This window comes from Chrysemys picta, chromosome 2 (genome assembly GCF_011386835.1).
Source record: "Chrysemys picta bellii isolate R12L10 chromosome 2, ASM1138683v2, whole genome shotgun sequence".
Classification (NCBI taxonomy): domain Eukaryota; kingdom Metazoa; phylum Chordata; order Testudines; family Emydidae; genus Chrysemys; species Chrysemys picta.
Window position 1 is genome coordinate 268,354,109 of NC_088792.1, and position 16,654 is coordinate 268,370,762.

General features: G+C 44.6%; 1 long non-coding RNA gene across 1 annotated transcript; it reads right to left on the reverse strand.

Annotated features, from left to right (window-relative positions):
- Positions 1-2,629: 2,629 nt before the first annotated feature.
- Positions 2,630-12,946, reverse strand: LOC122174746 (uncharacterized). Its single transcript, XR_006176998.2, has 3 exons — positions 12,872-12,946; positions 5,584-5,687; positions 2,630-4,390 (listed from the first exon to the last, which is right to left on the reverse strand). It is a non-coding gene; the product is annotated as an uncharacterized LOC122174746 (long non-coding RNA).
- Positions 12,947-16,654: the final 3,708 nt, after the last annotated feature.

Below are 16,654 nucleotides of genomic sequence, written 5' to 3' on the forward strand. Positions count from 1 at the left end.
TTAAGCATTGGATCAAATTACCCATGGAGGTTGTGGAATTTCCATCACTGGTGGTTTTTAAGAACAGGTTAGACAAACCCACCCAGGGATAGTCTAGAAAATACTTAGTCCTGTCTCAGTGCCAGGGACTAGAATAAATGCCCTATCAAAGTGCCTTCCAGGCCTGCATTTCTATAATTCTGTGACTCTTCTCACTATACAATTACATACAAAAAACTGTGTAAGTAATTTCTTGTGTTTTTGTAAAAACAAAAATTCCATCCTATGGAACCATATTGGGTCACTAGCAGGCCTGGAACCTTCAGATCTACTGCAGAGACCTCTACCACTGCAGCTAACTGGTAGGAGAAGGCCATTGTCCTCTAGGTGGACCAGTGACGATAAGACACACTCTACCAGTGCTTTTCACAGATGTTTGCTGACAGCAAAGGAATATTGAGACTCATGAATAAGGCTAAGATTTTATCACAATTATTTTTAGTAAAAGTCACGAACAGGTCATGGGCAATAATTCAGGGAGCCGCTGACCAGTCCGCTACTTTTCTAAAAATAACTGGGGGGCAGAGCTAGGTAGGCGGGGGGAATGGAGTCCCATGGCACAGGGCACAGCCCCAGCTCCAGCAGCCGCAGAGGGGAGGGCGCAGTGACGGGAAGCGCAAAACCCCCATTCTGGAGCTGGCCGCAGCTGCGGGAAGGGATGTGCAGCCCCGACTGCAGCCCCCACCAAGCCCCGGCTGCAGCGGGAGGGGAGGCACACAGCCCCCAGTGCAGCCATGAGGGACATGGGTGTGGGGCCCCAGCTGCAGCCGCTGGCAAAAGCCATGGGGCTGGGGTACACGGCCCCATCTGTAGCCTCTGCTGAGCCTGGGATGCTGCGGGGCTGGGGCACGTGGCCCCTGCTGCAGCCTGGGATGCTAGAGCTTCTCAACAAAAAGTTGTAAGAATTTTTTAACATAGGCAAAACAATTTATCTTTCTCTGAACTCAGCCTCCAACATGGCTAAACTGTTTTTGCTGAATCTTTCCAAGGCAGACTCTACAGCACGGAAGATTTCAGACCAAACCGTTTAAGTTTAGCAAAGTTATAAGCACAGGTCCTTATAACAGAAAGTGTTTGGCAACTTTAACTATAGACATTGCTACCAGCTCCACCTATAATATATTCAGCTTAGTTTACAGTGCACAAAGCACTTAGCAGAGATCCTAAGAGTTTTCACTGTTTGCATTGATGTTCGCCATGAAAAGTGTGATGATTCATCTATGAATAAAAACCATCTAGCCCAAGCAATTCTGGCATTACACATAAAACTTCCCTTTCCTCCCACATGTTAACATGACGATTCTTGGGTAACTAGACCTGAGAAGCTAAATTCACTGTATAAATAATTCAGTATCAAAACCACTGGTGGGAAATCTGGAAAGTCACCATCTGACCTACCATATGTGGTTACTATGGAAATAGCTCTCTCCTTTAACTTAATGTACTCGGGAGTGGGAACAGTTTCCTTATGATTCACATGAATCTCTGGCATGTGCTTCACTGCTAAGTGCCAGAGAAAATCTGCATTAGTTGCAGTGATACAATAATATCCTTGACTGGATTACAGAGTTGGGAATTGGCATGACTCAGATCTGAATTAAACAGAGTGAGTTTAGAATATCTGTCAGTAAAAACAAATCAGACGGTTACTTGGCACCCAGTACTAGCAACTGGTCATGTTAAATGCTCATAACTTTAGTCCCAGAACAGTCATAATGCTACATTCACATTAAATAAATACAGCTTCAGTTCCAGCCCAGACAAGATTCACTTTGACCTACTTGTGAGACATGTTTCTGTTTAGAATTTTCTTTTTAAACAAAGACTGGCTAGTGGGTTGAGTGTGATCTAAAAGAATAAACCCCAGCCTTCGGAATCAAGAAATCCTGAATTCTAATCCTGTCTCTGCTAATGACTCACTGTATGGCCTGCCTCCTGCAAATCACTTCACCTGTCTATCTCATTTACTACATCCATAAAATAGGGATGATAATACTCACCTGCCTGCATCACAATGATTTGAAGAAGAAAAGGGCTGATAGGAGGTCAGATATAATGGTGATAGAAATAGTATAAGAATCAGGATAGAACAAAATGTTCACTACTATTATTAGTCTGAGAGGTTTTTCTGAAGTCTACACTTTAGGAAATGTGTTAGATTTTTTTCCACAGATTAACCTAAGTAGCGAAATATATATTTTTAAAAAGTTTGCACTATCTTTATGGTAACAAATCACAGATCTGACTCAGCAAAAAGCATTATCTCAGAGCTGTGCAGAAACTGTAAGTACTTTTCAGTGTATCAAACCATAAAAAAAGGTTATTTATACATTGACAATAATAATCAGCTTACATCCCAAAGGACAAACCACAGACTCATTCTGTAGCCTCCATAGGCACAATTGTCCTGAAGTTGATTGAGAACCAAATGAAGTCAATAGGAATTATGCAGAAAGAGCAGCTGCAGATTGCACCTCATATTTATAAGTATTCATTTCACCCACCACAAAAATGCTGCCACCTCAGTGATGAAATGCAGCAGTTGTTTAGCAGTACATATTACCAGTGGTAGTAGCAAAGGGCGGCTACAATATTTTATGGTATTTATTAGGTTTTATAATTTTTTACAGAACAACTACAAGTTATTAACATTGGAGAGTTATCATTTTAATTCTATAGTTAACATTTACAACCCTAGTGATTTTTTTTTTTCAATTTACATATGCCCGTGTTGGCTCTGGCCTTTTAAAGAACATGACAAATTCTAGACATGCCCTGCGTGATGGAAAGCTTAAACTACACTGTAATGTTTAGCCATTAGGTGGCACTGTCTGAAGAACACGGATGCACATCTTTGCTGAGTGCTGGAGACAATCTACATTCTTTCTTACAATAAAGTTGTTGTTGTGCCTAGCATCCATTTTGCCTCTGTCTCTGTCTGACTGACCTGATGTGGTGTCAGAAGAAAAAAACACAGAAATTGCAGAATTTCATCAAAATGGCAAAGTTTCATGCCTCAGAGAGCTTCAGTTTGGCAGACCATCAAACTGGCTTAATTGGAAAGAGCGGTTTGCACATTTTCATATTGCAACTAAATAAGGTTGCCAGACATCCAGTTTTCGACTGGAACGCCCGTTAAAAGTTCGGTTTCAAACCTTATAGAAGAAGTTTGCAATCACTTGTATGTATATGATCTATTAATCATTTACAACTCTTTTCTTCTTTTCTTTTATTCATAAACCTTTAGTTTTTAGTTACTAAAGGATTGGCATCAGCATGATTATTGGGTGAGATCTGAGTTATATATTGACCTAGCTAGTTGGCTGGTTCCTATAACAGATTAAATTGGTTTTCAGTAACCACTCATCATAAAGTCTAGTGTCTGGGTGGTGAGCCAAGGGCTGGGATGCCTAAGGAACCTGCATTTTTGCCTTCTTGTTAACCAGTGTGGTGAGACAGAAGTTCACTTTTGTTACTGGCTTGGTATAAACTACTGATAGAATAACCAGTTTGGGTGAGTCTGCCCTATTTCTCAGTAGTCTATCCTGAATTTGGTAGCCTCAGCTGTGACCCACTGAGGCACGGTGACATGACAAAACCCTTAATGAAGTTCTTAGCTGTATCAGTGAGTCTGGACTCAAATGTATTTTTTGCTTATACCAAATTAAATTTTTGGAACAGATAATAAGCAAAGATGGAATTAGTCAAAGCCCTGAGAAAATAAAAGCAATTAGAGAAGTGAATGCAGCAACAAATGTACCGGAACTGAGACTCATACTGGGGATGGTAAATTGTCTTGGCCAATATTTGCAAGACCTTTTTACTGTGACAAAACCACTGAATGAACTATTAAGTTCAATACATCCCGGCTATGGGGGCCAGATCAGGAGATTGCCTTCAAAAGGATAAAAGAAATCATCTCAACTACTCCAGATTCAAAGTTTTACAATGTGAACAACTCACAATGGTCAGGCTAACGCAAGTAGCTATGGCCTTGGTGGTGTACTGTTGCAGCTACATGGACGTGAGTGGAAGCCAATTGCATTCTGCTCTTATACACTTACAGAAGCAGAAGATGGCATGTGCAGATTGAAAAGGAATGCCTGGAAAGCGTATGGACATATGAGAACTTCTATAGATATCTGTGTGGGTTGGGTTTTTTTAAACTGAGAATTGACCATAAACATCTTGTAACCCGTATCAAATGAAAAGACCTGGATCAAGCTGCGCCAAGATGCTGATGTCTTTTCACTAGGTTCATGCTATTTAATCCAATATCCGAATATGTTCCTGGTAAAAATCGGGTAATAGCAGACACACTGTCACGGAGCCCAGCATGGCAGTGAAACACCTGTGGGCCAGAAGAATATGTAAAGGTTACAAGGATGCTGTGGAAGCTTACAGACTAGTGTCCGGTAGGAGACGATACCTGCTACAAAAAGCAAACTTGGCAGATAAGCAACTTCAAGAACTTGTTAGTTATATTCGGCCCTGATGGCCCAAGTATCTAAAGAATAATATGGCTGTGGCAAGAGACCACTTTGATATACACAGATATTTAAGTGAGTCAAGTGGACCAGCGATTAGTGTACTTTGATTAAATACTTTGATAGGAGAAATTTTAGATCTTATCTTGGGAGGACATCAAGGACTAACTAAATACCGAGAATGTGCCAATCAGTTGGTATGGTGGCCTGGAATCAGCAAAGACATGAAGAATAAAGTATCCTCATGTAAACATTGCAGAACTAACAGACCAGTACAATACAAAGAGCCTCTAATAACCACCTCTACCAGACAGACCCTAGAAGAAGCTAGCAGCTGACTTCAGAGAATTCAGAGGACATCATAACCCAGTGACAGTGGATTATTTTTCTAGATATATTGAAAATAGTATATTTGAACAATATAAAATGTTGCAGTGTTATCAAGAAATTAAAAAACTCATTTACCCATATTGGTGTTCCAGAACTATTGACAGACAATGAGCCACAATTGACCGCAGTTGAATTGAAGTAATTCCAAACAAATATATGATTTTGAACACATCACTAGCAGTCCATGTTACTCACAAGCAAATAGAGAGGCAAGTAGAAAGATCCATTCCTTGCTTTTCTGAGCTACTTATCAACACTGATAACAGCAACTGGATATAGTCTAGGGGTACGTCTATACTTACCCCCGGGTCCGGCGGTAAGCAATCGATCTTCTGGGATCGATCCCAGAAGTGCTCGCCGTCGACGCCGGTACTGCTGCTCCGCGACAGGAGTACGCGGAGTCGACGGGGGAGCCTGCCTGCCGCGTGTGGACCCGCGGTAAGTTCGAACTAAGATAGTTCGACTTCAGCTACGTTATTCACGTAGCTGAAGTTGCGTTTCTTAGTTTGAAGTGGGGGGTTAGTGTGGACCAGCCCTAGCTCTAGCGCAACTCCTGATGGGAAGACAACTCAGAATTACTATTCTGACTTGGGTTCTTTTCCTGTCTCCAGAGTGCCCAGACATAAAGAGAGTAGCCAAATCAGATAAAAAGGCAAATAGAACTTACACACACTTTTCCAACAGACATCACTCAGTTAGAGAATTGCCTGATCTGGAATCTGGTGACCATGTTTGCGTCAAACTGGATGGAGAAAACATACGAAGCTCCAGCTGTTGTAAAGAAAAAGAATGCATCACCCAGATCGTACATTGAGATAGTGGAGTTGAAAAGAAACTGTCAACATATTCAGTTCATTCCAAAGAATGAACAATCAATGGAGCAAACTCTACAAATAGCAGCTGCAGAACCAGGAGAAGAAGGTTCATCTATTCCAAATGTCCCAGAGACAGCCGTTGCAAATAAAAGACAGGCTAGTCACCAATTTGTTACTTGTTCTGGCTGTGTAGTTAATAAAACAGTATGCTTTAGGGATGAGTAACAGATGGGCACATGTTGAGATTTAAAGTTACTTTGAAAATATATATATAATCTTTAAATTGTTAAAATGTAGAAGAAGAAAGATTAAAAGGGGGAGATGTGGTGCAAAGCTTAAACTGAATGATAACATTTGGTCACTAGGTGGCACTGTGTGAAAAATACTGCAGCACATCCTTGCCCAGCACTGGAGACAATCCAAGTTCTTTTTTTCATAATAAAGTTGCTGTTGTGGTTAGTGTCCCTTTTGCCTCTGTCTCTGTGTGACTAACCTGACACCCAGAGACTTAAAAACTCCCAAGGAAAGAGGTGAACGTCCTTTTACTTTAGTTATTTAAATTTGAATGGGGCAGGGAGAGGAAAAGCCCTACAGAAGGGCTGTAACCTCCAAGAGGTTAATGACCGGGTGTCACAAACACTTTTGTTGCTAAAAGGGAGAGGGGTCCCAGCTACATTGGAGAGAGAATATGGTGAGTGCCATTGTGGAAGAGGTTAAACTGCACCATAATTATACTGTATATAAAATCCTACTGTAAATTGGTAGGGCAGGGCAGTCAGGAAGTGGACGGAGGTAGCCTTTTTCCACAGATTGACAAATTAGGCATCAAATATCAGTTTGCCTGGTGGGCTTGGAGAATGGATTTGCTAGGGTTACCATACGTCCTCTTTTTCCCGGACATGTCCGGCTTTTCAGCAATCAAACCCCCGTCCGGGGGGAATTGCTGAAAAGCCACACATGTCCGGGAAAATGGCCGGCACTTCCTCTCCCCCTGTGGCTCTGCTCCACTCCTCCTCTCTCAGATTTACAGAGCCAAGCTGCCCGAGCAAGCGCTACTGGCTTCAGGCAGCACCCCCCCCGCCTCCGGACCCCGAGCCCCCAGCCAGGCACTTCTCCTACCCGGCTCCAGCTGAGCTGCTCCCACGGTGCAGGGTCCGGAGGCAGGGGGGAGGCTGCCTGAAGCCGGTAATGCTGGCTCCTGCAGCTCTGCTCTGTAAGTCTGAGGGGGCGGAGCCGAGCAGCTCGGCTGGAGCTGGGGAAGGGACGTGTCCAGCCAGCTCTGGGTCCTGAGGTAGGGGAGGGCTGCCAGAAGCCAGCAGCTCGGCTCTTACAGTCTGAGCTGGCAGGAGCAGCTCAGCTGGAGCCCAGGTAGGAGAAGTGCCTGAAGCCGGTAGCACTAGGGCAGCTTGGCTCTTAAACAGAGCCGAAGAGTCAGGGAGCAGCAGCAGTCGCCAGAGCCTGCTCTAAGGTAAGCCAGGGATGCCAGCAAAGCTGGGAGTACCATGCGCCGCTGATTGCACAGGTGGGGGGCAGCGCTGGGGGAGCTGCTCCGGGGAGTCGCCAAAAAGCACTGACTGGTGGGGGAGGAGGGGAGGGCAGTGTGAAAAAGGCAGGAGTGTGCAGAGGGATCAGAGCTCTGGCTGCGATGGGCATCGGGCTGCCTTGCCTGCAAGTGGATCAGAGCTCCTGGGGCTGGGGTGTGCTGTATGGCACTCAGCTCCCCATTTTTGATGAGACACAGCAGTGTGGTGGATCACTGCGAAATACCTGCCCAATCAGAGCTGCGGGGGCAGGGCTTGCAGGGGCTGGCTCCGACAGCTCCCATTGGAGCTTTTCCCAGCCAATGGGAGCCTCTGAGCTTGGCTTGTGGCGGACCCAGCACGTGGAGACCCTGGCTGCCCCTGATCCTAGGAGCAAACACAATGCCAAAACGAAAATACAAAGTTCACTACATATAAAGAATTACGTTTTAGAATTAAAGAATTAAATAGCTCAAAATGTCCGGGATTTTATCGGGCAGGGAGGAGAACTGGGTGCTCCAAGGCATCTGGGGAGCTGGGAAACAGAACAGTGTGAGCTGCGTGTCCTGACCGCTCCCAAAAACTGAGCACCGGGGCAGATCCTCCACTGAGCAGCTTCATTAAAGTCATGGGAGTCTATACTAGTGGAGTGCCTGACTTTAGAATTGGTGCAGCTGTTTCGTGTGGCTGGGAGGGAGGAGGGGGAATGTGGGGTGCTCAGGGGAGGGGGCGGAGACTTTGGGGAAGGGGTTGGAATGGGGGCAGGGAAGGGGCGGAGTTGGGCAGGGCCGGGGGTGGGGAAAGGGGTGGGACCGGGGGAGGGGAAGGGGCGGAGTTGGGGCGGGGCCGGGGTCCCATGGAGTGTCCTCTTTTTTCAATGTTCAAATATGGTAACCCTAGATTTGCTTATGGCAGGAGAGGTCTCCAGCTCAATTCCTGAGGGAGCCCCTTGTAAGAGGTATGAAAAATATGGGATTGCTCACTCGCTTTTTTTTTTTTTTTTGGCCATGTTCATGAATCCATTGCTTATTTTGTGTGTGAACATTTCTACAAACTGACTTTCACTCATGAACAAAACAAGCCACCAAAGTAATCAGAAAATGTGTTTCATTTCACAATGAAATTCATTTCAGGATAGAAATGGAAATACCATGTGATGGCAAGTAGCCAATCGTAATACACTACAACATCACTCTCTCAGCCTTGTCCATTTCACGAGCTGTCTTTGCCACACTTGTTTTTAAGCTATAAAAAGAGTTTTTGTTTTGGACACAAAGAGCTTGCAAATTGGCTCTGCATCTTAGTTGATGGTGCTCAAAACGGCAGATAATTTACATGGCAAAGATGATACATTAGATCATTTGATACAGAAGAGAAGTCATTCGGGCTCATCTTCTGGGGCATTTTAGCTCCTAATTCCCATTTAAATCAATGGGAGTTAGACACACACATCCCTTTATGGATCTGGGCCTAGTTGCCTTCAAAGCAAGCTGATGCTGCCCTAAAAAAAACAATCTTTTGTATCATTGTGCTAGTTATTGTCATCAAAGGCCTCTCTTGCCTCCTGGTCTGAGCTGTTCTGCAGCTCTGCTCTACTCTATTGTTTGAAGTAAGAGCAGCTATGTGACGGTCTTGCTATTAGAGCTCTATTTATTTTGTTTGAAATTAGGATGAGTTTCAGTTGCTGATGAGAATTTTATGGGGTTTGAATGAATTCCGTGAAAAATTCAGCAGTGAAAATTGGGCAAATCTTAGCAATTTCCTTTGAACCCCAAAGTAAAACCCAGGGGGTAGGAATCAAGGTAAACTGAGACAACAAATCCCCTTCATACTGAAAGCGCTACAGGGAGAATTCAGTTTAACATTTACAAACAATAAACTGAACATCCGCATAAGGATAAATTCTGCTCTCACTTAGACCAATGTAAAAGCTCTCTGAAGTCACTGGTGTGACTCTGGATTTATAGCAGTTTGAGGGCAGAATTTGGCCCATTATGTGCAGTATGGTCAACATTTTACATGATACTTTCTCTTGAGATGACCTGCAAACTGCACATTTTTTTAAACCTATTAAATTTACCACATCCAGTTCCATCTACAATCCCTTTAATGCTCTTTGTAAGTCCCTAGTACCTCAGGCATTAGGCTATTCACTCTAGCAATTCCTGACTTGTGTTCCCTCCTTGCTATCCTGCTTTTTCTCAGGCACACAGCAATAATACAGATTTTAATACCACCAATGTTGTACATAAAACAGGATGCAAAAGCCAAATTTCTCCCACATTAACATCCATGGAACCCCAGTGAACTTAATAAGTAACTTCGGGCAAATAATTCAACTGTCAAAGTAACAACATATCATCTGATACAGAAGAGAAGTTAGGCCATTATGTCTGGTCACACTGATGTCCATTAATACTGTAACAGGGTGGCTTAACCCTTAATGGCTGGGGGGGTCTGGGTCTAGCTTAGCCATGGCTACTAAAGAAGGTATACCTGTGTGAGAGAAACTGATTCCCTATAAAGAGCAGCAGTGGCTGCAGTGAGTGGGGAATGCTCAGGGGGAGGGATAGCTCAGTGTTTTGAGCATTGGTCTGCTAAACCCAGGGTTGTTAATTCAATTCTTGAGGGGGCCATTTAGGGAACTGGGGTAAAAATCTGTCTGGGGATTGGTCCTGCTTTGAGCAGGGGGTGGACTAGATGATCTCCTGAGGTCTCTTCCCAGGGCTGGCTCTAGGCACCAGCAAAACAAGCAAGGGGAACATTTCTAGGGGTGGCATTCTGGCGCCAGCCATCATAGACACCGACTCCGTGGCATGGAAAAAAAATGCCCCTGCTGCCCCAGCTCGCCTCCGCCTGCTCCCCTGAGTGCGCCACCGCCGCTCCGCTTCTCCCCCCGCCCTCCCAGGCTTGCCAGGCACAAAACAGATGTTTCGCGCAGCAAGGCTGGGAGGGAGGAGAAGCCAAGTGGCGGGGCGCTTGGGGGAGGCGGCGGTGGTGGAGCGGAGGTGAGCTGGAGTGGGGAGCAGTTCCTCTACTCCCCCCGTTACTTCCTGCACCCCCCCGATTACTTCCTGCGCCCCCCCCACCCTAGCTCACCTCCGCTCCGCCTGCTCCCCTGAACACGCCGCTGCTCTACTTCTCCCCCATCCCTCACCTGAGAAGGAGGGAGAGAAGCGGAGCGGCGGCGCGCCCGGGCAGCAGGTGGAGTGGAGGTGAGCTAGGGTGGGAAGTCACGGGGGGGGGGGCGCAGGAAGCAATGGGGGGGAAAATGCAGCACCCCCGGGGGAGGAGGCAGAGCTGGGGATTTGGGGAAGGGGTTCGGAAGGGGTGGAGTTGGGGCGGGGTTGGGGGGGCATGAAAAAAGGGGGGGTGGCCAAAAAATTTTTGCTTAGGGCAGCAAAAATCATAGAGCCGGCCCTGTCTCTTCCAACAATGATATTCTAAGAAACAAGATCCTGAGAAGCAGTAGCTGACTGGAAGAAGCAGGGAGCAAGACTGGCTTTTGCACAGACTTTAAACTGCACCCCAGCTTTGGAAGAGAGGGTTGGGAGGCCCTCCTTAAGGGGAGAGAGACACTGAACTGGGAATGGGTCTAGGGGACCAGTATATACTTGAGGACTGAATAACTTGGACCCAGGTGGGAAATGGTTTGATCCTCTCTTTGGATATGGCTACTCTTGGTGCTGGGGTGTGATTCCCAGCTCGTGTAGATATATTCACACTAGATCTCATCGAACTAGCATGCTAAAAATAGTAATGTAGCCGCAGCACCAGAGGCAGTGGCGTGAACTAGCCGCCCTGAATACAAACATGCCTGGACCCCATGAGTACCTACTCGGGGTGGCAAGCCCATGCTGCTACTCATTGCTGCCCATGCTACCACTGTGCTACTGTTTTTAGCATGTTAGCTCAATCAGCGCTAATGTGAGTATGTCCACTTGAGCTGGGAATCACACCCCCAGCCCGAGTGCAGACATAGCCTATGAGATCACTGGACTGCTAGTCAAGAGACGTGGGTGTTGTTCCCAACTCTGCCTCTGACCTGCTTTGGAAACTTAGGCAAAAAAGATGTAAAGTGACATGCCTGTTTCTCCTCCCATCCTTTGTCTGACTTGTCTATTGAGACTGCAATCTCTTCAGGGCAAGAACTGTCTTTTATTATATGTTTGTTTGGGCCTAGCAAAATGGGGCCTCAATCTTGATCATTACTTTTAATTACTTAATAATAATAATCAACCTCTGTGGCTCAGTTTACCCATCTCCAAAATGGGAATAATACCACTTTGGGGTTGTTGTGAGGCTTCAATAACTAATGCTTGCGGTCTTTGATGAAAAGATGCTATAGAAGAAGAGCGTATTTTTTTCCTGAATTCAGAATTTTTCCCTTTAAGCCAAATAGAGTCATAGTGGAGATTAAAAACCGCACTGCGAGTTCCCTGCAGAGCGTGCTCCCAACCTTAGATCTGCATTAGAAAGAGCATGAGAGATTTACGCCAGATTACCTACTGCTGCAGCACTGTGTTAAACGAACTGCGTTTTGCAAACTCAGGCAAACAGAGTTTTACAATATCAGCTAAATCAGGCTCAGCAAAACGCACAGGCAGGCTACTTGTGAAGGAAAAGTTCCATAATATGAACTGGGGGAGGGTTGGAGGTCCCCTGCTAATGGTGGAGGGAGGAAGGGGAAGCACTGAGGGTGGCATGGGGAGGTACTGAGACTTGGCAGGGGCTGGGAAGGAGAGTCCTGGGGGTTCCTACCTGCCCCCAGGCCCTTTGGTTCTCACTTTCTGCTCCCCAGACTATCCCAGGTGGTGTAGCTGCCACTCTAGCCCCTCTGGGTCCCACTCTTGCCTCTGCTCATCCCCTGGGTGTGCACAAATTTATGTGGGGGCAGAGCCCCCCACTGTATTTCCACCCCCTTATCTCCAGTTCCACCGCCCCTGCGAAGAGCAGGGCTACATTGTACTTTGTCCCATCTCAGCATCTTGATTTCCTTTTCTAAACACTCAAAACAAAACACCATTGTGTTTCTGCCATTGAGCATCTGAACCCCCCACCACTCATTGATATAATAAATAATAAAATACAAATAATAATAATTAATACCATCTAACAATCAAGGACTTGGAGGACAGGGCAGAACTACATTGCCCCAGCAGGAGCTCTGAAAGGCAATATGTCTCAGAAAGGCACAATGAGCTAAATTCACAAGAGTAGGTGATTTTGCCTAATGGGATTCATGACCCCCAGGCTCACGGTTAGGTGCCTAAAAAAGGGATTCACAAATACCAGCATGCTGAGTGGGGAGTTGCCCTAAGTTAGCCAATAGAAAATGTTGAGGAAAGGGTGTGACCTAAGACCTACCCTTCAATGGGACTTCTGAATCCCCCATGCCGTGGGCTATGGGGTATTCAGAAGTGCATGTCTCTCAGGCACCCCGCTGAAGCTGTCCCACTACATATAACTATTCAAATACTCATAGGGCAAGAGTGTCTCAATGGTTTGGGCATTCACGTTGGCGGCAGAAAACCTATGTTCTAGTCCCCATGCACTAATGAATAGTTTGTTACATAGCGGAACAGCTTCAACAGAAGAAGCCAGTGGTTAGGGTGCTTACCTAGAAGGTTGGTCACCTAGCTTCAAGTCCCTGCTCCTCAGTGTGACGGCTGAGCATATGTCTACATTTTGACTAGGAGCTGTAAATTCCAACATGAGGAGATATCCATTAACTAGTGTGCTAAAAATAGCAGTATAGCCATGGGAGGGGCTAGCTGCCCTGAATACAGTCCTGTCTCTGTAAGATCCTAGGCCTTTTTCTGCAGTAAGCAGTAGGAACTACAGCAGGATAGCAGCAGCTTTAAGGAAGAACCAGAATCACATCCTCACATTCCATCTAAATTGCATCAAAACAATGTAACATCGCGCTGTTAAGAAGACGCTCCTGTCCTAATAGTACCCACCATCATCAGATAAAGAAACAGCTTTTAAGATCTTTATTGTTTTGCCTTTATGGTCTCTACTTCTCCATTGTTTATCTGTGTGGTTTCGGTCTGATTCTTTGATTGTTTCTGTCTGTTGCATAACTAATTTTGCAAGATTTAAATCCACTAAAGTGGTGGGGTATGATTGGTTAAAGAATTGTTTCGTAATAGGATAGGATTGGTTAAAATACTGTGTTGTAGTACTGTAGTTTAAAATTATTGATTAAGGCATAGCTAAATAGGACCCAAGTTTTAACGATATAAACTGGAACCTAACTCCAGGACACAGTCCAAGATCAGGGCTGTCAGACCTCAACACCCTGTCAACCATATCATGCAGAAACTGGAGCTCCAGACGATCTAATCTTGACTGGTGATCAAGAAAAGTTCATCTGCTTTATTGGGAATGGTGAGCATTGTATGCTTAGCGTGTGTATTCTATTTTGGTAACTGTTAATAAATGTAAGTTAAGGATATTACTGTGTAAGGCTCTTTCATTGGCAAAAGACCCCACAAACCCACAGAAGATTACACCCTGAGTCCTAGGAACTGGGTAAGGATGGGTACTTAAATTAACTAGGTTACACCCTGAGCCCTAGGAAGTGGGAAAGGGTGGGGGTGCCAAAATTAACTGGATTATACCTTTTAACCCATGGAACGGTAAAGATGGGGTGTCCTAGAGTGTGCGGGTAACCCCTGAGATGCTCAGCACATAGTTGGGCAGCTAGCCACTTGCGGCTACACTCCCATTTTGAGGGCACTAGCTCAGAGCTAGCGTGGGTATGTCTCCTCAAGCTGGAATTTATACCTCCAGCTCAAAGTGTAGATGTGCCCTTGGGTGACTATATGCACACCCAGCCACTGAAATTTAGGCACCTCCGGGGCTTCAACAGTGGAAACTTAGGTGCCTAGAGACCTTAGGCAGCAGCTGAATAGTGGCTTTGTGAATGCCAGTGGCACCAAAATGTTGGACTTAAGCACCTAAAGTGGCAGTTAGGCAGCTAAGACCCCCTTGTGAATCTAGGCCTGTGACCTCCCGTTGCTCCCAAACATGCCACCCATCTACTGTTATTTCCATTAATTGGTGAATAACAACCACAGGAGCACAAGTGAGGCTGCCCTGAAATTGTGACTGCATAGAGAGAGCTGGGGTATGAGAAGGGAGCTGTTTGCATGCAGGGGCCAGCAGCTACCTGATGCTGAAATGAGAAGCTATGCAAATGCAGGAGATGCCTGATAATATCTTCCTGATCCAGACAAATATATTATTAAATTGCTGTTCTGGCTTATTCAGCCACTCCAGTTATATATGTATTGTCTTTGGATTTGTTGCTTTTAAACTTTATTATAAGGCATCTAACCACGTATAGAAAGAAAAACAGAAGACAATCCAGCAAACTGCATCATTATTACATTACTTAGTCAATGGGAGTATTTCCACTAACTAATGGGGATTGGATCGGGCCCCAAGTCTCTTCTGCTTTTCTAGGAGTATGCATATTGTATTCTTGGCTGTACCTGTCTGAGGACCGCAGGCCTCCTGGAACTCTGTATAGACTTCATGCCTTGTGTGTCCTCAAATATTGCTGTTGTAGTGCTTAGGCTGTACGCATTGCATTTTCTGTGGTAGGCAGTCTGTCTCGGAGCACTGTAGGTTGGAGGGCTTGGTCTACCAAACTGGCAGACCTCTTGTAATTCAATAATAAGCCGCTCTGTCACTGCCTTACCTCAGAATCAAAGACTGTTACACTGACCCTCCTTACATCCTCCAACTTTCATATGAGAGCAGTTGTCCTTTTAATGATGAAAATAATGGATGATCCCTAAATGGGCAGAGAATCTCAATCTGTTCACATCTGATTAATATTATCTGACCTGTTCCAATCTGAGCTACAGTGAAGAGATATGCTCCATATATAGAGCTATCCTTTTTAACGTAATAGCACATAGAGGTCTCTAGCCTGCTTCAGATGTTTGTAATGTAAATGACAGTCCTGGGTGTTTTTGATCTACCTTTTATGGTCATCTTGTCATTATATGAAATCATTCTTGGGAAAGAATTTTGTAGTTTTATCAGATATTTTCTGGAAACTGAACTTTCTATGCCCTTTCTGGTATCCACATGTTTTGAAAGGTTGCTTGCTTTTTTGTATAATTGGTCTGTAGAAGAAGCTTGAGATTTGTGATCCACTCTAACCCCCAGATCCTTTCCAGCAGTACTACCACTGGGCTAGTTATTTGCCATTTTGTATTTGTGCATTTGATTTTTCCTTCCTAAAAGCAGTACTTTGCACTTGTCTTTATTTAAATTCATCTTCTCGATTTCAGACCAATTCTCCAATTTGGCAAGGTCCTTTTGAATTCTACTCCTGTCTTCCAAAGTCCTTACAACTACTGTTCGTTTGGTGTCATCGCTAATTAGAAAAGTATACTCTCCAGTCGATTATCCAAGTCATTAATGAAAATATTGACTAGTCCTGGACTGAGGACTGACCCCTGTGAGACCCCACTAGATATGTCCTCCCAGTTTGTCACTGATAGCCATTTGTGAACCATTGATAAATTCTCTTTGAGGATGATTTCTCAACCAGTTGTGAACCCACCTTATAGTAATTTATCTAGACCATATTTCCCTAGTTTGCTTATGAGAATGTAATGTGTCAAGAACCTTACTAAAATAAAAATATATCAGGTCTAATGCTTCTAACCTATCCACTAGGCCTGTAACCTGTCAAAAAAAGGAAATTAGGTTGATTTGGCATGATTTGTTCTTGACAAATCCATGCTGGCTATTCTTTATAACTCTATTATCCTCCAGGTGCTTACAAGTTGATTGTTTAATCATTTATTCCAGTATCTTTCCGGGTATGGAAGTTAGGCCGACTGGTCTATAATTCCCTGGGGACTCTTTGTTCCCCTTTTTAAAGATAGGTACTATGTTTGCCCCCTCCAGTCCTCTGGGATCTCACCCATCCTCCAAGAATTCTCAAAGAGAATTGCTAATGGTTCCAAGATTTCTTCAGCTAGTTCCTTAAGTTACCCTAGGATGAATTTCATCAGGCCCTGTCCATTTGAATACATTTAAGTTACCTAAATATTCTTTAACCTGTTCTTTCCCTATTTTGGCTTGCGTTCCTTCCCCCTTGTTAATATTGATTTTGTTGAATATCTGGTCACTATTAACATTTGTAGTGAAGATTGAAGCAAAATAGGCACTAAACACCTCTGCCTTCTTGATATCATCAGCTCTCCTTCCCCACTAGGCAGAGGACCTACACTTTCCTTCCTTCCTTTCCAATATTGAGTTGCAAGCTCATTTGTGGGTGCCATCCAATAAATAATCATAATAATTTTCAGAACTGTACACAGTTATCAAGATTTGGGCATGCAGTAACTAACTCCACATCCAAATTACACAT